The sequence below is a fragment of the Notamacropus eugenii genome, chromosome 3 (assembly GCF_028372415.1).
Source record: "Notamacropus eugenii isolate mMacEug1 chromosome 3, mMacEug1.pri_v2, whole genome shotgun sequence".
Taxonomy (NCBI): Eukaryota; Metazoa; Chordata; class Mammalia; order Diprotodontia; family Macropodidae; genus Notamacropus; species Notamacropus eugenii.
The window spans coordinates 123,519,062-123,542,566 of record NC_092874.1 but is presented as its reverse complement, the minus strand read 5'-3'; the positions used below and the strand labels follow the sequence as shown (position 1 = coordinate 123,542,566).

Sequence of the window (23,505 nt, the reverse complement as noted above, 5' to 3'; positions counted from 1 at the left end):
AGCCAAATATATCCCGTCAGTTTTAATCACTATATCAGACATTTCTGCTAATGTATTTTTTTTAATGTTTAAAGGAATTAGGGTGGGAAATGATAATTGGAAAAACAATGGAAATTATTTTTGTCAAAACAAATTTAATAAAAAATTATTTTTAAGTTAATGCCAAATTATTAGAAAAGAGATGAGAAGATGAAACATGCAACTATAATTCAATTTAAACTAGTTGTGAACTTTAGAAAACAAGAAATGCATAAAGGTAAAGATAACTAATTATCAATACTTCTGAGAGTAAAATGCTAACTGCAAGAAGACCAAGTAAAGACCCTAAAAAAACCACTTCAGCCATCAAACATAATCTTTTGGTCAAAAAGACGTATCAGGTAAAAGACAAGAGAATAAAGTCTCATTCACAAAGCATGAGAGAGGATGACAGAAGTTAATGAACCATGTCACCTCACAAAATAAGAAAAAACCTAGAGAAGGAAACAAGTCTACATAAAGCTTAGCAAAAGGCCAGAACATCCCAAGTGCATAAGAAACTGAAAGAACAACAGATATAGAATGGAGTCATTTTCCATGGTGATGTCATTTTGGTCCTCTTCAAGAATGAAGGACAACAACCAACCAACCGAGGAAGCTACACCCATGAATACTTTTCAGTAAGTCCACCATCCTTAATTCCTCAGTACTTGTATTATAAAGTATTATAAAGAAATAGAAATGGAATGCAAGAAAATGTCCTTGGAGGACAAAAACACAAACATTTGAAGAGCTAAACATACCTGGAAGTAAGGCTTGCTAAAAGTGAAATTTTCTAAAGGCACTCAGGTACTGACTTTTAAATCAACTGACTCTCAAAAAGAGAAGGATTCCTAACTATTATTACAAAAATTAAGAAAGGTGTACCAAGATATCAGTAACTAATTCTTCTTCTCTTTGCCTATTTGATCTCCTTTTTAAAAACTTTATGAGATGGTCCACATATGTGAATCAAATATATTCTTGATGAATATATAAGAAAGCAGGCAGACTTTCACAGGTCAGACAACTAAGATGAATAAAGAATATTTTATCTCACTGTGATTATTGTGAATTTCATAAATCCTACTTATATGCTTCACTATAACACAGCGGTGACCCTGGATTCTCAAAAGCTATGCCAACAGAACATAAGCTCTGGAAGGTTCTGTCATGCTGGGAAGTCTTGGAGTGAGTTTCCAAAAATTAGGTCCAGTCTACTTTGGAAGTACTAAGCTAAGAAAAGACACAGCAGCAATAGGCTGAGCAGCTCAAGATGATTTTTTTTTCATATTTTGGCCACAGAAAATACATGAAACAAAGGAAAAAATTTAAATGATCCTTTCTCGTGTATCTTTATACTTTTGTATTAAAGACAACCGAGTAGTGAGAAAGGTAATAGAAGATGATGTTTTTGACTATTTTTAATGTTCTAATTTGTCTATTATTAATGTAAATTTGAGATGATTTTTCTAATGATCAACAAGTGTATGCCTTACTAGAAAAGTTAATACAACAATCTTGACATTCTTTGTATAAACACAAATGGGAGGAGGAAAGATGTTGCAGCTAATTGGAGAGGTGGCTCACAAGTATTCCTTGAGGAAGCCAAAAAAAAGAAGAAAAGGAGGGAGTTGTCATTATATATTATAAATGTAATAAGGAAACTCTTTTCACAGGATATCTGCTCATCACATACTGTAGTACCAAAGACGAGAATTTGCAAAAGGACCACCAAGAAATTAATTACATTTTATTCACCACATCAATTAGCAAGGAGGGAGTTATAGAGAAATTTTATGACAAATTTGATAAAATCTTCCAAATGAAATCAAAATATGCTACATTATTTAGTAACTTAAGAACAAAGGTGAGAAAATGCAAGACAGGGAGAAACCTATGGAACAATGTTCAAGAAGGAACAGGAAAGGTCAGAGACTGGTAGATTATACAGACTACACTTGAAGTCTTAAATCATGAATACTTTTTTTTCAGGAAAGAAATGATAGGCCCTGCACATGACAAGTAACAAATAACACCATAGAAAATTATATAAATTATATTTGAACAGATAAGAAAAGATGCTATTTCTATGGGATTTATTCCCCTGTAACAACCAGCTATCTGTTAAAAGATCATCTATTTATCAGCACTAAGATCAAGATTAGTTAAGAAAAAAAGAAAAATAATAAGAAAAGGATGTCATACACTTGGTACAATTAAATCCTAAAGTATATAAACAAATAGATTATAATAAAATGGGAAACAGACAAGAGAAATGACATTGATAAGAATTATAATAATTGTACCCCAAAGTTTAATAAATGTAAATTATTTAGCTCAAAAAGGACATTAGTCAATAATCATCTGATATTTTTAGCTAAATAGAAAGATGACTACCAAAGGCAAGCCTTGTTTGTAATATAAATTCATTTATAATATCTTAACAAAAAAGGATAAAGGATGGTTAAATGTAGAGTTTTGGTATAAAGTAGAGAGAAGTACTAGATGATAAAAAGCGCTATAAAGAAATCATGACAATATATGCAACTAAAATAAAATTACATGCTAAAATCATCTCAAATTCATTTAAGGATGAAATGGAAAAAAGATAAAGGGAAATTTTTGCAAAAACCAGTATAAAAGTGTTTTCACCATCAAGAACAGTAGAATCACTATACTTAAACTCTCACAACAAAGAGACCCTAAGGACCTAGGCATGGTACTGCTGCCTTCTTTAATATCTTATACCATTTTGTGTATTGCTATCTTTAGTTCTGTGTATATATCACACCTGTTGGAGAAAATTGGTTTATAGGCTTACCATTACCTAGAGATTTTATATAATTCTCTCAAAACAACCACATGATAGAAAGAGGCAGAAAAAGTACTGCTCCCATTTTATAAGTAAGGAAAAAGTTTCAGAGGGGCAAAGTGTGTTATCCATATCTTTGTGGCTACTGTGGCTACAGGAGATAAATTAGGAGATAAATTAGGATTAATAAATCAAGTTTCCCATGAATTTAAAGAATTCCATAGCACTCCAGTAGGTATGACTGATCTCTTCAGAGTAGCATTATCTCAGTGTTAAATTATTTCAGCTAGGTATTATTGTTGCTCAGTTGTGTCTGACTCTTTGTGGCCAGATTTGGTTTTTTCTTGGCAAAGATACTGGAGTGGTTTGCTGTTTACTTCTCCAGCTTATTGTATAGATAAGGAAATTGAGGCAAGGAGGGTTAAGTGACTTGCCTTTTCCAGGGTCATACAGCTAGTACCTGAGACCATATTTGAACTCAAAAGGTGTCATTCTGACTCCAGGCCAACACTCCATTCACTGTGCTGCCACCTAGCTGCTTCAAAACAAAACATCAATAAGAGAACAGGATCATACAGTTCAAGTAAGAAGGAATCCCAGAGGTCATCCAGTCTGATGAACCAATTCAGATGTATGTTGTACTCTTTTCTGTGAGTCTCATCTCTTTATCTCATCAGTGACCTTGCAAAGCCTTAACCTTGGGTTATTCCCACCGTTCACTGTAATAGCAATTTAAATGGGAAGATCTTTCCTATTCATTAATAGGCCCATACGGCCTACTTAAATCACCTGGAAGCCTAAGTCACATGTGGTAGGAGGAGCTTGTTGAACCTGTAGAACAGGAAGGGTGGAACAGAACCTGAGGGACATTAGTAGGAGTTGTCTTGGTGGGGCAGAAGGGATGCAGCAGGCACAGCAAGGCTCTTGAGTGCTTGCTTGTGAAAAGGCCCTAGTTGGGGGCAGAGGAAAGGCTTGGGAATGACTTTGTACCCAGCAGTGCTAATGGGCGTTGACTTCTTGGCTACTACGATGGATTTGGCTTTCTGGTCCTGGGACTTGACTTTTTGGTGTCTGAATAAATGTTTTTCTTCTACCTTCTATATGGAGAGTCTTTTATACTTTGCAATTGAGAACTACACCAGTATATTCACAGCCATCCCCAGTGCTATGGATATTGCCTGAACAATATAGCCACTGCCTTTGTTTTTTTCTTAGTCTGCTGAATGAAGGTGGAAAAAAATTGTGAAGCTGTTCTCACACAGTCCACGACAAATTATGTTACATAATTTCTACATGGGCCTCTCTGCTCCTAGGTATTCCTTTCATATCTACCAGATTTATTTTACTATCACACTTGTCATAGAAACTTTTCCATACCTTTTCATCAAGTCTCAGAACTCCTAAGGATCATTCTCTCTCTCAGCTGACAATCTTTCTCATATTTCATTAAAATTTGAAGCCATTCACTTAAAATTTCCCTCTTCTCCTCCTCCCCTCATTTCACAGAATTAAGATGCCTCCTGTCACTATCCCATTCTTCACCCTATATAACATGAAGGAGTAGCCCTGTCTCACTCCTTAGCCTTCTCTTAGCTTTCCCTACTTCCTTCAAGTTCCAGCTAAAACCCCACTTTCCAAAATTAAAAAAAAAAAGATTTCTCAATTTCCTTTCATATCGATGCTTTTTTCTGTTGAAGAGCTCTAATATATCCAGTTTGTAAATACTGGCTGATTCCCTAAAGCCTGCTAATGTGTTCATGTTTCCCCATCTTTGCTAGTTATCATCCCATATGTTTCCTTCCTTTTGTAGCTAACCTTGTTAAAAAAAGAACTGTCTACAATAGGTGCCTCTACTTTACTTTCCTCTCACTTTTTTCTTAATTGCACAGTTTGCCTTGCCACCTCATCATTCCACTTATACTGCTCTTTCCAAAGCTACCGTGATTTTTTTTTGTATTTATTTAGTATTTAATTGTCCCCAGTTACATGTAAAAACAATTTTTAACATTTGTTTTTGAAACTTTGAGTTCCAAATCCTCTCCCTTCCTCCCTCCAACCCCTTTTCATTGACAAAGCAAGAGATTGAATATAGATTATATATGTGTAGTCATGCAAAACATATCCATAATTGTCATATTATAAAAAAAAAAAAACAGATCAAAAAACTCTGTATTCAGACACCATCAGTTCATTCTCTAGGGACTGATAGCATTTTTCATCCTAAGTCCTGCAGAATTGATATGGATCACTGTATTGCTGAGAATAGAGATAAGCCATTCCTAGCTAATCATCCTACAATATTGCTGTTACTTTGTACTCACTATGCTTCACTTTGCATCAATCCATTTAAGCTTTTCTAGGTTTTTCTGAGAGCATCCTGCTCATCATTTCTTACAGTACAACAGTATTCTGTCACAATTACATACCACAACTTATTCAGCTATTCCCCTATTGATGGGCATCCCCTCAATTTCCAATTCTTTACCACAAGGAAAGAACTACTATATTGTTGTACATATAGTTCCCTTTACCTTTTGTTTCTTATCTCATTTGAGAGACAGACCTAGGAGAGGTATTGCTACATCAAAGGGTATACATAGTTTTTATACTCCTTGGAGCATAGTTCCAAATTGTTCTGTAGAATGGTTTAATCAATTCACAACTCCAACAGTACATTAATGTCTCATTTTTCCCACAACCCCTCCAACATTTGTCATTTATCTTTTCCGTCTTATTGTCTAATCTAATAGGTATGAAATAGTACCTCAGAATTGTTTTAACTTGCCTTCTCCAATCAATACTGAGTTAAAATATATTTTCATATGACTATAGATACTTTTAATTACTTTATCTGAAAACTGATTATATTTTTAATAATTTATCAATTGAAGAATATCTTATTTTTATAAATTTGACACAGTGTTCTATGTGTTACAGAAAAGAGGCCTTTATCAGAGAAACTTCCTTCAGTTATTTTTTTCACAGTTACTTTTGCTAAATGCATTTCCCTCCATCTTATCCCCTCCATCCCCATTTATTCTATTCTCTCTTTACTTTCAGGCTGTCACTCCTCAAAAGTGTTTTGTTTCTGATTATCTCTTCCCCTAATTTCCCTACCCTTCTATCACCCTCCCCTTCCATTATCCCCTTCTATTTTCCTATAGGGTAAGATAGATTTCTATACCCCATTGCTTGTGTATCTAATTTTTCAGTTACATGTAAAAACATTTTTTTTTAAAAAAATTATTTTTAAAACTTTAAGATCCGAATTAAATCATTTTTAAAACTTTGAGTCCCAATTTTGTGCCCTCCCTCCCTCCCCACCCTCACAGAGAAGGTAAGTAATTTCATATAGATTATACATGGGTAGTCATGCAAAATACTGCCATAATAGTCATATTGTGAAAGACTAATTAGATTTCCCTCCATCCTATCCCCCCCTCATTTATTCTATTCTGTCCTTTCACTCTGACCCTCCTCAAAAGTGTTTGCTTCTGATTCCCTCCTCCCCCAATATATGCTTCCTTCTATCAACCCTGCATCCCCTTCTCCCTACTTTCCTGTAGGGTAAAATAGATTTTCATATCCAATGGAGTATGTATGTTATTCCCTCCTTAATCTAATTTCAATGAAAGTAAGGTTCACTCATTCCCTTTTACTTCCTCCCTCTTCCCTTTCACTGTAAAACTTTTCCTTCCCTCTTTTATGTGAGATAATTTAACCCCATTCTGCCCCCCCATTTCTCTCTGTCCCAGTACATTCCTCTCTCATCCATAATTTTATTTTTTGATGCCATCCTTTCATATTCGATTTGCCCTGTGCAATCTGTCTCTGTATATATTTCCTCCAACTACTGCAATAATGAGAAACATCTCATGAATTACAAAAATCATCTTTCCATGTAGGAATATAAACAATTCAACTTTGATAAGTCCCTTATGATTTCTCTTTCATGTTTACCTTTTCATGCCTCTCTAGAGTCTTATATTTGAAAGTCAAATTTTCTATTTAGTGCTGGTCTTTTCTCAAGAATGTATTAAAATGGGAGTAGCCAAGATGGCAGAGTAGAAAGATACATGTATGCTAGGTCTAAAGCCACAACCCATAAAATACCTGTAAAGAAGAACTCCCAACAAATTTGGGAGCAGCAGAAGCCACAGAACAACAGAGTGGAGGAGATTTCTGTTCCAGAGAGCCCTGAAAAACTGACATGAAAGGTCTGTCGCCCACCAGACCCAGAGCAGAGCCCAGCCCTGCCTCAGCCTCACAGCACCAGGAGGAGGAAATCCAAACAGGCTTCAGGGACAGAATCTCCAGCAGCCACACAGGTCCCTCTACCCGCAGGCACCAAAGGTCAGTGAGAGGGTTTCTTTGGCTGTCCAAGAGAGGAGTGGGGTGTCCCCCATAACTCAGGCTCCCTTGGGAGGCAGCAGTGGAGGCAGCAGCAGAGGCAGCAGTGGACAAGGGCTCCCAAAGCAGGCAGGAGCTCAGATCCATTGTTGAAGGTCTCTGCATAAACCCCCTGAGGGAACTGAGCCCCATGAGGTGGCCCTGTCCCCACCTAAGCACCTGAATTTAATCTCACACTGAATAGCAGCCCCGCCCCCATCCAAAGCCCTGAGGATGGGAAGCAGCATTTGAATCTCAGACCCCAAGCACTGGCTGGGCAGATCTGGAGGCGTGGTGAGTGTGGAAAGGAAACTCAGAAGTCAAATAACTGTCTGGGAAAATGCCCAGAAAAGGGAAAAAAATAAGACCATGGAAGGTTACTTTCTTGGTGAACAGGTGTCTCCTCCCTTCCTTTCCAATGAGGAAGAACAATGCTTACCATCAGGGAAAGACAGAGAAATCAAGGCTTCTGTATCCCAAACATCGAGAATAAATATTCCATGGGCTCAGGCCATGGAAGAGCTCAAAAAGGATTTTGAAAATCAAGTTAGAGAGGTGGAGGAAAAACTGGGAAGAGAAATGAGAGAGATGCAAGAAAAACCTGAAAAGCAGGTCAACACCTTGCTAAAGAAGACCCAAAAAAATGCTGAAGAAAATAACACCTTGAAAAATAGGCTAACTCAATTGGCAAAAGAGGTTCAAAAAGCCAATGAGGAGAAGAATGCTAACAAAAGCAGAATTAGCCAAATGGAAAAGGAGGTTCAAAAGCTCACTGAAGAAAATAGTTCTTTCAAAATTAGAATGGAGCAGATGGAGGCTAATGACTTTATGAGAAACCAAGAAACCACAAAACAAAACCAAAAGAATGAAAAAATGGAAGATAATGTGAAATATCTCACTGGAAAAACAACTGACCTGGAAAATAGATCCAGGAGAGACAATTTAAAAATTATGGGACTGCCTGAAAGCCATGATCAAAAAAAGAGCCTAGACATCATCTTTCATGAAATTATCAAGGAAAACTGCCCTGAGATTCTAGAACCAGAGGGCAAAATAAGTATTCAAGGAATCCACAGATCACCACCTGAAAGAGATCCAAAAAAAGAAACACCTAGGAACATTGTGTCCAAATTCCAGAGTTCCCTGGTCAAGGAGAAAATATTGCAAGCAGCTAGAAAGAAACAATTCAAGTATTGTGGAAATACAATCAGGATAACACAAGATCTAGCAGCTTCTACATTAAGGGATCAAAAGCCATGGAATATGATATTCCAGAAGTCAAAGGAACTAGGATTAAAACCAAGAATCACCTACCCAGCAAAACTGAGTATAATACTTCAGGGGAAAAAATGACCTCTCAATGAAATAGAGGACTTTCAAGCATTCTTGATGAAAAGACCAGAGCTGAAAAGAAAATTTGACTTTCAAACACAAGAATGAAGAGAAGCATGAAAAAGTAAACAGCAAAGAGAAGTCATAAGGGACTTTACTAAAGTTGAACTGTTTACATTCCTATATGGAAAGACAATATTTGTAACTTTTGAAACTTTTCAGTATCTGGGTAGTGGGTGGGATTACATACACACAGACACACACACACACACACACATACACACTCACACACACACACACATGCACACTCACAGAGACAGAGAGCACAGAGTGAATGGAATAGGATGGGATCATATCTTTAAAAAATGAAATTAAGGGGTGAGAGAGAAATATATTAGGAGGAGAAAAGGAGAAATGGAATGGGGCAAATTATCTCTCATAAGAGAGGCAGAAAAAAGACTTTTTAGTGGAGGGGAAAAGAAGGGAGGTGAGAGAAAAACATGAAGTTTACTCTCATCACATTCCACTAAAGGAAGGAATAAAATGCACACTCATTTTGGTATGAAAACCTATCTTATAATACAGGAAAGTGGGGGAGAAGGGGATACGCAGGGTGGGGGGGATGATGGAAGGGAGGGCATGGGGAGGAGGGAGCAATTTGAAGTCAACACTCTTGGGGAGGGACAGGATCAAAAGAGAGCATAGAAGCAATGAGGGGCAGGATAGGATGGAGGGAAATATAGTTAGTCTTACACAACAACTGTCAAGTACTGGTCTTGCAACTGGGAAATAAGAAATACAGGTAAAGGGGTATAGAAAGTTATCTGGCCCTACAGGACAAAAGAGAAGATGGGGACAAGGGAAGGGAGGGATTATAGAAGAGAGGGCAGATTGGTGATAGGGGCTATTAGAATGGTTGGTGTTTTGGGGTGGGGGAGGGGACAAATGGGGAGAAAATTTGGAACCCAAAATTTTGTAAAAATGAATGTTAAAAGTTAAATAAATTAATTTTAAAAAATAAATAAATAAAAGTAAAAAAAAAAAAGAATGCAGTAAAATGCTCTACATTATTGAATATCAATTTTTCCCCTGAAGAATTATACTCAGTTTTGTTGGGTTTTAATCCTAGCTCCTTTGACCTCCAAAATATCATATTCCAAATGCCTTGCCCCAATCCAATGACGTAGAAGCTACTAAATCTTGTGTTATCCTGAATGTGGCTCCACAATACTTGAACTGTTTCTTTGTAGCTACACGCAATATTTTCTCCTTGACCTAGGAACTCTGGAATTTGTCTATAATATTCCTGAGAGTTTTCATTTTAGGATCTCTTTCAGGAGGTGACTGATGAATTCTTTTAATTTCTATTTTATCCTCTAGCTCTAGAATATCAGGGCAAATTTCCATGATAATTTCTTGAAAGGTGATATCTAGGCTCTTTTTATGATCATGGCCTTCAGGTAATCCTATCATTTTTAAATTATCTCTTCTCAATTTATTTTCCAGGTCAGTTGTTTTGCCAAAGAGATATTTCACACTGTCTTCTATTTTTCATTCTTTTGGTTTTGTTTTATAATTTCTTGACTTTTATAAATTCATTACCTTCCATTAGCTGTATTCTAATTTTTAAGGAATTATTTTCTTCAGTGAGCTTTCAGATCACCTTGTTTATTTGCCAAATTCTAATTTTTAAGACATTCTTCTCATCATTGGTTTTTTGGACCTCTTTTGCCATTTGGTCTGGCCTATTCTTTAAGGTGTTATTTCCTTCAGTATTTTGGAGGGTCTGCTTTACCAAGCTGTTGACTTGCCTTTCATGATTTTCTTGCATCACTCTTCCCGATTTTCCCTCTACTTAGCTTACTTGATTTTCAAAACCCTTTTTGAGCTCTTCTATGAACTGAGAATAATCCATTTTTTTTTTTGGAGGCTTTGGATATAGGAACTATGACTTTGCTATCTTTTTATGAGTGTATGTTTTGATCTTCTTTGTCACCAAAGTAAGATTCTGTAGTCTCAGATTTTTTTCTCACTGTTTGCTCATTTTCCCAACCTATTACCTGCCTTTTTTAACTCTTTGTTAAGGTAGTACTCTGCTTCCAGTATGGAGGATATTCTGTTCCAAGCTTCAGGGGTTTTGTGCAGCTGTTTTCAGAGATACTTCAAGGCACCTGCAAGTTTTCAGTTCTTCCAAGCTGGAATGATCTAAGGAGAGGTGTTTACTCCTCTCCTGGTCTGTGCTCTGGTCTATGAGTGACCACAAGCACTCTTTCTGCTCTGGAATTGTGAGGAGGATTCCCTCTGTACAGTCTCCACAAGCTCTGCTATGCAAGTGCTCCTCCTCATCCCAGGATTGCCCCCCACTAATGTGACCCAGATGTAAGTATGGGCAAAGTAGCAGAGTTCTGCCTCCATGCCAGCAAATAGACCCCCCCCCCCCAATCTCTTTCTGACCAATTATTTGACCCCCTCTGTCCACGGGTTGAGAGCTCAGAAAGCAGCTGCTATTGCTGCAGCCGTTGCCACCACTACTGATTGAGTCATTCTCAAGGTCTGCTTCAGGTGTGCTACAGCCAAAGCTGTGCTAGGCCAGGGCCTGACTTCTCTCTATTCTCAACCAGGTCTGACAGCACTTTCCTACTGACCTTCTAAGTTGTCTTTGGTATTTGTGTGTTGAGAAGTCCAAAACTGACACAGCTGCCAGTGATTCAGTCCTCTGAGGCCTGCTCTGGGTTTGCTGGAGCCCAGTCTGTAATGGAGCATTTTGCACTAGACTGCACTTCTCTCTCAGCCTGATGTAACAGACTTTATTATTGCTCTTCCAGGTTGTCCTGGGCTGGAAATTTGTTTCATTTTGTCTTTTTGTGAATCCTGATGTTCTAGGATTTGTTTAAAGTCATTTTTTACAGGTATTTGGAGGGATTTGGGGAAGAGCTCTGGCAAGTCCCTGAATTCACTCTGCCATCTTGGCTCCATCTCCCAGTGATTTCTTAATTGCCAAATATAATAGCCTTTTCTCAATCCTCATCCCTCTTTAGTCTTCACCATTTCACAAAATATTTCACATACATTCCCTTCTTTACACTCACACATTCACAACATCGTTTCAGGTCTTCATTACCTCTTGTCTAGATTGATTTAATAGCCCTTCTAAGTGTTCTTCCTGTCTAAAGTCTCTCATCATTCTAATCTATCCTTCACAAGCTGTCAAACTACATACATACATATGTACATATGTATGTATATATATACACATACACCTATATATATACATACATGTGTATATATGTATGTATGTATATATAGATGTATGTGTGTGTATATATATATACATACATATATATATATATATATATATATAGAGAGAGAGAGAGAGAGAGAGAGAGAGAGGTATAGATATGTAGATACACATATATGGACAAATCACTTATTCTCATTCAGCCTTAGTTTCCTCTTATGTAAAATTAATAGGTTAGACTCTAAGGTCACTTTCAGTTCTAAATCTATGATACTATCATAGACAAGGAGAGGAGAGAAGTCCAAAGTAGCTGTTTCTTTATGAAGTATGAAGAAGTTTGCCTGATGAAATTGGAAGTGCAACTATTATCTGGATAAAAATTAGCTATAATCATGATGGCCTTTAATAAGTTGAAATTTGGGGAGCACAGAGCTATTTGGAATATGATCACTATAACTTTCCCAGAGCACAGTAGCTGGGGAAAAATGTAGGGGTTAGGGAGGAAAGTGATAAAGGAGAGAGGAGAAGGAAATAGGAGGAGAATTATGTATAAAATGATGGAGCTGGACCAGATTACCTCTAAAGTGCCTTCCCAGATATAATTTACTAATTGTAGTTACCTAGTAATTTTATATATATATATGTATATATATATATATATATATATATATATATATATATATATATATATATATATATATATATATATATATATATATATATATACATAATTAAATACTAATCCTAATATTGGCAAATCCAATTATTACTATACAAAGCCATTTCAATAAATGTGTCTGGATCATTTGTAATGATAAATTTTGTGGTTGTATACAAATTAGTACCTTTAGGTGTTAAAATATTTATTCTTAGGATAATCCAAGTATTTCCTGTGCTGTTTATAGGATAAATATTCTTAGCAATCACTTATTTTCCCCAAAGAGAGTATACTGTGGTGAACTTAGGCTCTGGAAATGCCCAAATTACCTGCCATTTTGAATTAGTGAGAATGAAATTAATCACATTCACCAACTAGATTAATGTGTGCTTAATATGGTTGGGCATACTGTGGTTAGAGCTACTCAGGAAATAGGTAGGAGTTCCATCTCTTTTCAAATAGCAAAGGAGAAAACTCTTAATCATTTCTTGACTATTTTTTGGTATAGTGTGTACCCCAAGATACCTTCTACAACAGAAGAACTTCTCTTTTTAAGTAGAGAATGTACCAATGCACCAGGAGCTACTTTCTTCTAGGCTGATAAAGTTTAACAGTAGTTCTGCTTAATTTTTGAGTAAATAGATCTTGTCCATGAAAATAAGAAACAAACACAATTACAAGACACTTTTTGCACAAATAAAGACAGATTTAAGTAAGTGGAAAAACATTAGTTGCTCATGGGTAGGCCGTGCTAATATAATAAAGATGACAATTCTACCCAAATTAATTATTTAGTGCCATACCAATCAAACTATCAGACAATTACTTTCTAGAGCTGGATAAAATAATATCAAAATTCATTTGGAAAAACAAAAGGTCCAGAATATCAAAGGGACTAATGAAAAGAAATGCTTGGGAAGGTGGCCTAGCGCTACCAGACCTCAAACTGTACTATAAAGCAGCAATTATCAAAACCACTTGGTATTGGCTAAGAAACAGAGAGGTAGACAAGTGGAATAGCCTTGGCACTCAAGATGCAGTAGGCAAGGAATATAGCAACCTTCTGTTTGATAAACCCAAGGACCCCAGCTTCTGGGATAAGAACTCATTGTTTGATAAAAATTGCTGGGAAAACTGGATAACAGTGTGGCAGAAATTAGGCATAGACCCATACCTGACACCGTACACAAGAATAAAGTCCAAATGGGTACCTGATTTAGGTATAAAGATTGATACCATGAATAAACTGGAGAAGCAAGGAATAGTGTATTTATCAGATCTATGGAGAAGGGAAGAATTCTTTACTAAAGGAGAGATAGAATGCATTATGAAATGCAAAATGGATAACTTTGATTACATTAAACTGAGAAGTTTTTGCACAACCAAACCCAATGCAACCAAAATCCGGAGGGATGTAGTAAATTGGGAAATAATTTTTACAGCTAAGCTCGGGGATAAAGGCCTCATCTCTATATAGAGAACTGACTCAAATGTATAATCATACAAGTCATTCCCCAATTGATAAATGGTCAAAGGATTTGAACAGGCAATTTTCGGAAGAAGAAATTAAAGATATCTATAATCATATGAAAAAATGCTCTAAATCACTTTTGATTAGAGAGATGCAAATCAAAACAACTCTGAGGTACCACATCACACCTATAAGATTGGCAAACATGACAGAACAAGAAAATGATAAATGCTGGAGAGGATGTGGGAGAGTTGGAACACTAATTCATTGTTGGTGGAGCTGTGAGCGCATCCAACCATTCTGGAGAGCAATTTGGAACTATGCCCAAAGGGCTACAAAAATGTGCATACCCTTTGACCCAGCAATATCGCTACTAGGACTATATCCCTGAGATCATAAAAATGGGAAAGGGTCCCACATGTACAAAAATATTTATAGCAGCACTCTATGTAGTTGCTAAAAACTGGAAGTCAAGGGGATGTCCATCAATTGGGGAATGGCTGAATAAATTATGGTATATGAATGTAATGGAGTACTATTGTGCCATAAGAAATGATGAACAAGAAGACTTCAGAGAGGCCTGGAAGGACTTATATGACCTGATGTTGAGTGAAAGGAGCAGAACCAGGAGAACTTTGTGCACAGCAACGACCACAGTGTGTGAGAGTTTTTTCTGGTAGACTTGGAATTTTGTAATAACGCAAAAACTTCTTATAAAAAAAAAAGAAAAAAAAGAAAATAAGAAACACTCTAAGTCAAAAATATTTTCAAAAGATTTGGAGTTAGTCATCCCACCACATAAATTTACAGATGAGAAAACTGAGGCCTAGAAAGGTTCAGAGTCTTGCCTAAAGCCGCATTCAATAAATATGGAAAACAAAGATTTTTAATTCAGGTTCTCTGACTTCAGAGCTATTACTTTCTCTATCCCTCCTTTGAAATACATATGTGTGTGTGTATGTGCGTGTGTGTGTGTGTGTATGTATCTTCTTAATTCCTAATCTTGATAGTATCAGAAGAGCTGGGCTGCCCATAGGAAGCAAGTGCATGCTGCTCTGTGTGAGCACCTGTCCCTTAAAATTTTTTTTAAGCCAATCTCTTCAAGCATCTTTAAACAGATGAGAAAAAATTCCTTGCCCGTTGCTTATGGGGAACATTGTAAAGGTTTGCTTGCATTGGATTGTTAGGATTAAATGGGTTATGGATTAAATGACTTCCCAGGTTTCTTCCAACTCAGATTAACTTTAATATATCCATATAGTTGATCTGGCTCTGCTAAGAGACTATTACCAAAAAAAAAAAAAATTATTGGGACCCACAGCAAAGAAATTAAATGAATTCCATACTGGTCATAGTTCTGTTTACTAATATCCTACCATATACTAATATACTCGGGGGGGGGGCCGAGAGAACACTTGAATTTTTAATATATGAAAAATACATATGTAGATAACAGAGCCTAGGGGCATATGTAGTAACAATTCTGCTAAAGCATGAAACTAATTGACAGTTTTAAAAAATTATTCTTGTAAATAGTCACAGATACTGCAGTTTAACATATTGCAATGCATATCTAAAAAAATATCGTAACATTTTCATTTTTAAACATTTGGAGACTTATAAGGTAATGTCCCTGAAATAGGGAGGGATTTTCAGGGTATACGTCATGGATACAATCACTTTTCACATCACACACTGTACTGACTCTTTGAACAATTTTTAATGACAAATTAATTTCATCATTTTAGAACATAAATATGTACTTATGGCAAGATTCTAAAAAAGTTTGAATGTGGAAACATCAGAAATCTCAAGTAATGCTTCGTTTGTGTTTCATGAGCACACATTCTGTTCCATTGCTCACAATTTTTCCCATGCTCTTCAGCCAGTGCTATCTTTTGAAGGGTCAGATAGAAAGGTAGAATTAAGGGCAATGGATTCCTAATCAGACCACCTCAGGAAAGCTGAGTTCAGCCTCTTAGTCATCCTACTGCCTTCATTTTGTCACTTATCCAACTTCCTTATCTGTAAAATAGGGATGATATTTAAGGTAGTGGAGAGAAAAAAAGCCCAGCTGTGCCATAGAGTAGAAGAGAGCCTGGATGAGACCACCATGAGTGGCTTCAAACAGGTACTGGGAGAGCCCAGAGCAATCACGATTTTATGGTACTTTCATACAGAGCTTCCAGGCTGAAATGCACCCCCTTCTCACCTAGATCCTTTAGAATATTTAACTTTTTTCCAGGTTTGCCCCTTATGCCATCTTCTATGAAAAGCCTTTCTTGATCCCCTGAGTTGCTAGTCATCACATGTTCTTCCTCAAATACACATACATGTGTATGCATATATATATACACATATATGTAAGTGTGCATGCACATGTACTGAAGAGCATTTACTAATTGTAACTCAATGGTTTCCAGATTATATCTGCATTCAACATTTCCCTCACTCCCACCCTAGAATGTAGTATCTTTGAAGACAGGATTATTTATCGCTTTTTTTCCTATCTCCCTACCTCAAACACCTAGCTTAGTGCCTTGTTCACAATCGGTGCTGAATAAATTTCTGCCAAAATATATTAGATCTGGCATTATGTAAGGGCATCAGATAGAATGAATAGAAATTGTGTATCTTGGATAAAACTGGTTAGGTTACTTCAGAGAAACTGTGTGCAGGGATAGATGCAGTGAGAGAGAAGTGAAGTGAGTATTTGGGGTATGACTGGTTAGCACAGATTTGATATTTTGGGTCATTCAACATGACCTTCATTTGAGCATTCCTGTCTTCTGCAGGGCAACATGGTATGTGATACATTGAGAAGAGCTATTTGAGTCATAAGATCTGGGTCAAAACCTCAACTCAGTAATCTATTACCTGTATTAGAAGTGGTAAGTTATTAAAATTCCTTGTGCCCTAGTTTTCTCACCTGCAATATGAGGGAATTGTAATCAGTGATTCCCAAGTTCTCCTCCAACCCTAATATTATGGTACTCTTGATTGTTTTTATAATTATTCATCTGACACAATTATAATTATTCAACAGATCCTGTAATGAGACTAAATCTTGCACAACAGGAACAATCTTGGTAAGATGTGGACATTATATTGCATAACTAGCTAATGTAAACATAATTTGATCATCAACCCTGAAGAGCAGGTACTAATTGTGAATGGTGCCATACAAATAGGTTTATCTGCTGAACATTAAAATGCATCTTGAGGGAATTCAATGGATTTCTTTCTGCATCAAAAAAAAAGAAAAAGAAAAGTAATTTGACATGAAGAGGTGGGGATGATGAGAACCAAGACAAATGGGTGCTAAGTACAGTTAAGAGAATATGCATAAAGAAAACTGTTACACAAAGGTCAAAAGAGGACAAAAAATTGGGACTTTTAAATGGTAACCCACAGAATTCAGGAAAGAAAATTCCAGCTACAAGGAATAAAGCTGTTCAAAAATGAATACTCCATTTGTTCAAGGACTTGAGGTAAAGTTGTCTAATTTGTGCTTTTAAATTCCATTTTCAAAACATTTAGTTGTGTGAAAGTTTACTTACCTAGTACAGAAAAACCCCACAGGCAGTGACCACTTTAGTCTTAGTTGCTCACTGAGCAGAGAAATATTTCTGAAAATGTCCTTTTTAATTTTATCTCATTTTGAGCTTCCAAGATCAACATACAAAGGGCTATAAAGAAGTGCATACTTATTACTTGAATGATTGTTTAAAAAAAAACTACATTTCTTCAGTCATCAGCCCTGTCCTGGTTTCAATCCCCTCCCTTTGTTGTGTTATCCTAATGGTCATTCATTTCATCAAAACATTCTCTTCCATTCTTGCCTCTGCACGTCCTTTGATCTTCCAGTGTCCATGCTCTGCTATAATCCCCAACCTGAATAACTTCCATCATCTACCATCTCAGCTCCCTTCTCACCACCCAAAAGTAAACCACAGCAGGTGAAAGTCAAAATTTTGCTGAGTCCACTATGAATTCAAATGTGCCACCTCAACTTGCCCCACTCTGGGGCAACACAGTCCTAACCAGACAATGGATCTCCAATTCATTTCTTGTTGCTTTGCAAATCAGTAACTCAGAATTACTGGTTTAATCCTTTTTGTCTAGGTCCCTTTAAAGCAGAGATTGTTTCCTTGTTTATTTGTTTGTTTGTTTTTGTCATTATCACTCCAGCCCCTAGCACACAGTAGCACCTGGCACACAGTAGCAATATAAGCAGGGTTTTTTGATTGAATAATTTATTCTAATAGATGATTTCACCTCTAACTGACAAGTTTAAAACTGACAAGAAAAGTTTCTTTATCTCCCTTCTCTATATTTCAAAATCTCTACATTTCCCCTCCTTTCTAACAGTCTCAAAGGATCATGAGGTGAACTTGCTCCTTGTCCAGTCTAATCCTTTCACATAGTCTGATCCTATCCTCTCCCATCTCTTCCGTTACTTTGCTCAATCAATCAATTCTCTCTTATCTTCAATCTCTTTCACTATTAGTTCTTTCCCCACCACCTGCAAATATGTTCATGTCTTCTGTATCCTTTTAAGAAAATAAAAACTTCCCTTCGCTCACCTACTCCCTGGAGTTGTCATCCTCTTTCCTCTCTTACACTGTCAAACTTCTAGAACAGGAAGATCTACTTTCTGAGCACTCCTCAAACCACAGAAAATTGGCTTATAACTCTACTACTCTACTGAAACCATTCTTCCTAAGACATGGATAATCTATCTTCCCATTAAAAAAAATAAAACAAAAACAAAATCTTACTCTTTCTGGACTTTCTCCAATAATTGATATTATTGCAACACTGTTTCTTGATTTTCTTTCCTAACTTGACTTCAATTCGTGGTTCTCCCTTGGTTTTCCTAATCTCTGATTGCTCTTTCTTGATCTCCTTTAAAAATATTTCAAATGCGTTATTTATTTTTAACATTCATGATTTTTTTTATTTCAAATTCTGAATTTTCTCTCTCCCTCCACATTCCCCATCAATTGTAAAGGCAAGAAATGTGGTATCAATTACAAATGGGAAATCGTGTAAAACACATTTCCATATTAGCAATGTAGCAACCCTCCCCCCCCCCAAAAAACCAAGAAAAACAAAGTGAAACAAAGTACACTTCAATCAGCGCTCTCCAGCAGTTCTTTCTCTAGAGGTCCATAGCATTTTTCAGCATGAGTCCATCAGAATTGACTTGGATCATGGATTTGATCAGAATAGCTAAGTCATTCACTGTTAATCACCATACAATATTGCTGTTACTATGTACAGTGATCTCCTGGTTCTACTCATTTCTCTTTACATCAGTTCGTAAGCCTTCCAGGTTTTTATGAAACCCTCCTGTTTGTCATTTCTTATAGCACAATAGTACTCCATCACAATCATATATCACAACTTATTTAGCCATTCCCCAGTTGATGACCATTCCCTCACTTTCAAATTCTTTGCCACCAGAAAAAGGACTGCTATAAATAATTTTGTACACATAGACCTTTTCCTTTTTCTTTGATATCTTTGGGATACAGACCTACTAGTGCTATTCCTGGATCAAATGGTATACACAATTGGAGAGTTCTTTGGGGATAGTTCCAAATTGTTCTCCAGAATGGTTAGATCAGTCCACAATTCCACCCACAGTGCATTAGTGTACGAATTTTTCCACATCCCCTCCAACATTTGTCATTTTCCCTTTCGGTCATATTAGCCATTCTGATAGGTGTGAGCTAGTATGTCAGAGTTGTTTTACTTTGCATTTCTCTAAATCAGAGATTTATAACTTTTTTTTAATTGAATATAGATAGTTTTGATTTCTTCTTCTAACTGCCTATGTCTTTTTATCATTTATGAATTGGAAAATAACTTGTATTCTTACAAGTTTGATTTAGTTCTCTATATAGTTGAGAAAGGAAGTCTTTATCAGAGAAAGTTGATTTTAAAAATCCCCCAGTTTCTTGCTTTTCTTTTAATCTTCACTGCATTGGTTTTAGTTGGGCAAAAACTTTTTAAACTCCATGTCATCAAAATTATCTATTTTACATCCTGTGATCCTTTCTATCTTTTGTTTGGTCAAAAATTCTTCATTTATGCATAAATATATATATATGACAGGTACATTTTTCCTGCTTCCCTAATTTACTTATAATACTACCATTTATATCCAAATCATTTACCAATTTTGACCTTATTTTGGTATATGGTGTGAAATGTTGGTCTATATCTAGTTTCTGTAAAACTGCTTTTCAGTTTTCCCAGTAATTTTTCCCAAATTGTGAGTTCTTGTCCAAGAAAACTTAGGTTTGGGGGTTTATCAAACACTGGATTATAATGATCGTTTAGTACTGTTTATTCATCCACCACTCTATTTCTTAGGCAGTACCAGGTACTACTTTGTAAAAGAGTTTGTGATCTGGTACTGTTAGGCTACCTTCCTTCATATTTTTCCCCACTAATTCCCTTGATATTTTTGACCTTTTGTGCTTCCAGATGAATTTTGTTACAATTTTATCTACCTGTAGAAAACAATCTACTTTCAGTTTGATCTGGCAGTGAGTAAGTAAATTAACTTAGAATTGTCATTTTAATTATGTTGTATCAGCCTGCTAATGAGCAATTAATATTTCACCAATTACTTACATTTGCTTTTCTTTGTGTGAATAAATGTTTTTAATTGTGTTAATATTGTTTCTGGGCTTGTCTTGGTGGGTAGACTCCCAAATATTTTATATTGTGTACAGTTATTTTAAATGGAATATCTCTTTCTATCTCTTGTTGTTGGACTTTGTTGACAATATATAGAAATGTTGATGATGTATGTGTTTTTTTTTTAATTCTGCAACTTTGTTAAGGGTGTTAATTGTTGCAATGAGTTTTTTTAGTTGATTCCCTTGTATTCTCTATGTATATCATCATATCATCTGCAAAGACTGATAGTTCTGTTTCCTCAATGATAATTCTGATTACTTTAATTTCTTTTTCTTTTCTTATTGCTACAGCTAGCATTTTTAGTATTGATTAAAAATTGAATATAGATATTGAATAGTGAATAACAGAGGTGATAATGGACATCTTTGTTTCACTGCTGATCTTACTGGAAAAACTAGTTTGTCTCTGATACTGATCATTGTTGTTAGTGGTTTTGAAAAGATACTACTTATCATTTGAAGAAAAGCTCCATTTATTTTATGCTTTCTAGTGTATTCTATTCTATTACATTTTTATTTTGTCAAAAGTTTTTTTTTTCCTGCATCTATTGATATGATGTAATTTTTGTTGCTTTTTATTATTGATATGGTCAATTATGCTGATAGTTTTCCTAATGCTGAACCAGCCCTACATCCTTGGTATAAATTCCACCTGGTCCTAATGTATAATCTTTGTGACAGATTAAGGTAATGTCTTTGCTACTATTTTATTTGAAAATTTTTGCCTCAATATTTGTTAGGGAAATTGATCTATAGTTTTATTCCTCTACATTTGCTCTTCCTGGTTTAGGTATTAGCACCATATTTGTGTCTTAAAAGAAATTTGGTAGAACTTCTTCCTTACCAGTTTTTTAAAAATAGTTTACATAGTATTGGAATTAATTGTTCTTTCGATGTTTGGCACAATTCACTTGTGAATCCATCCAGTCCTGGGAAGTTTTTTCTTACAGAGTTCATTTATGACTTGTTCAATTTCTTTTTCTAAGATAGGGTTATTTAAATATTCTATTTTCTCTTCTGATAATCTTGGCTGTTTATATTTTTGTACATATTTATCGATTTCATTTAGATTGTCAGTTTTATTGGTACATGATTGGAACAAATAGCTCCTAACATTTGGTTTACTTTCATTTTCTTTGATGGTATATTTATCTGGGTCTCTTGTGATAGTTTCACTTCCATTTCCCATACCCTAAGAGTGGACTTCCCCAAAGATTTTCTCATTTATGGCATATCCTTATTTCCATATAATCTATCCATAACTCATCTATTGGCATTAATTCAGTTTTCACCTCTATGGAGCTGACTCTTACACATTAATAATCATCACCAAGCTCTTTCCTGAGCATCCGTTCTGTGCTTCCATCAGTCCATTATACAGTGTCTAAATAGAATTAATCATTTTTCTCTTCAATATTACCTTTCTTTCCAAACTCCCTATTTACTTGAAGGCATCACTGAAATGAATAACCTCAGAGTAATCTTCTATTTTTGGTCCCATCTCCCATACACAATTGCCAATTCCTGTAATTCCAGCAATATCTCTATTTCCCTGTCTTTGCCTATTCCCACTCTTCTTAGTGTAGTCTTCTATTACTTCTCACTTATTAGCCTCCTAAGTGATCTCCTTGACTTTAATCTCACCCCTTCTATTATTCAATTCATAGTAGCCAAATAATATTCCTAATGTGTAACACCAACCATGCTATGCCCCTTTACAAAAGCCTTACAGTGGCTTCCTATTTTCAATCAATCTTATCAATACTTTAGCCTGGCATTCAAGGAATTTTGTATTTTTGCTCATTACTTTTTCAACATTTGTTAATTCTCCATAGTCTCATTGTACATACTTCACACACAATCTCGTTATTTTTTATTTTTCCCCAATCTAATCTTTCCTTCTTTTGCCTTAATAAACTTGTACATATTGAGCCCCTTCCCTAACATGGACTTCCTATCCACCTTCTACTCTTCATATTTAAATCTCTCACTCTCCTCTTTCAAGATTCAGTTCATATCGAACCTCCTTTGTGAAACTTTCCCAGATTCTCCAAACTAAAATGGACCTTCCCCTCACTGAGTTCCTCAGGCTCCTCCTTTAGAACTCTCCAGAATATTTAATCATTGCCTAGTATGTATTAAGTGTTTAATATGTATAATTATATCTCATTCCTATCCATCATCACTAGATTATAAGCTTCTCTGAGGCAGGAACCATATTACTGATAATATACAGATAGTGTCAAAATATATTTCAGTAGAAGAAACAAAATTCCTACAATGGTATATGGCAAGTTTTCTTTGTGCCATATATTCAGAGCAATGAGGTAATAGTGTTTATATGTATGTCAGATACATAAAAACAAAAATCTACTATTACTTACTTCTCTTCACACATTAAATATGCTTTTCATCCAAAACAAAATACGATTGCTTTTATGCTAAGTTAACATGTCTTTGTTCATGTTATATCCATTTTTCATTTTTTATCTATATCTTATTAAAATCAGAGAGACAACATGGCATATTAGATACAGTAAAAAATTGGAGTCTGGCAAACATGAGCTCAAATGAGGCCCCTAGTATTAGCTAGTTATGTGGCCATGAGCAAGTCACATAACCTCATTGACCACTCATAAGGTACATTTAAATAGAGATTCCTTTCATGTACAGGCTGAACTAAATTTCAGCTTAGACTTTTTTTCCCCCACCTCTAAAATGTTGTGATTCTGAGAGTCTTAGACAGCTGTCTAAGACTCATCTAAATTGCATGTGGATGATGATTTGCATGGGTGAACAAAATTCTCACACCAATGAAATCACAAATCATTAATCCAAATTTTCTTCTGTTTTGCCCATTTACCAATA

The 23,505-nt window shown here is 35.7% G+C and overlaps 1 protein-coding gene across 1 annotated transcript in view; it reads right to left on the bottom strand.

Annotated features, from left to right (window-relative positions):
- The window catches only part of LOC140531889 (metabotropic glutamate receptor 8), a 387,742-nt gene that overhangs the window by 327,989 nt on the left and 36,248 nt on the right, over positions 1-23,505 (bottom strand). The window lies entirely within an intron of this gene.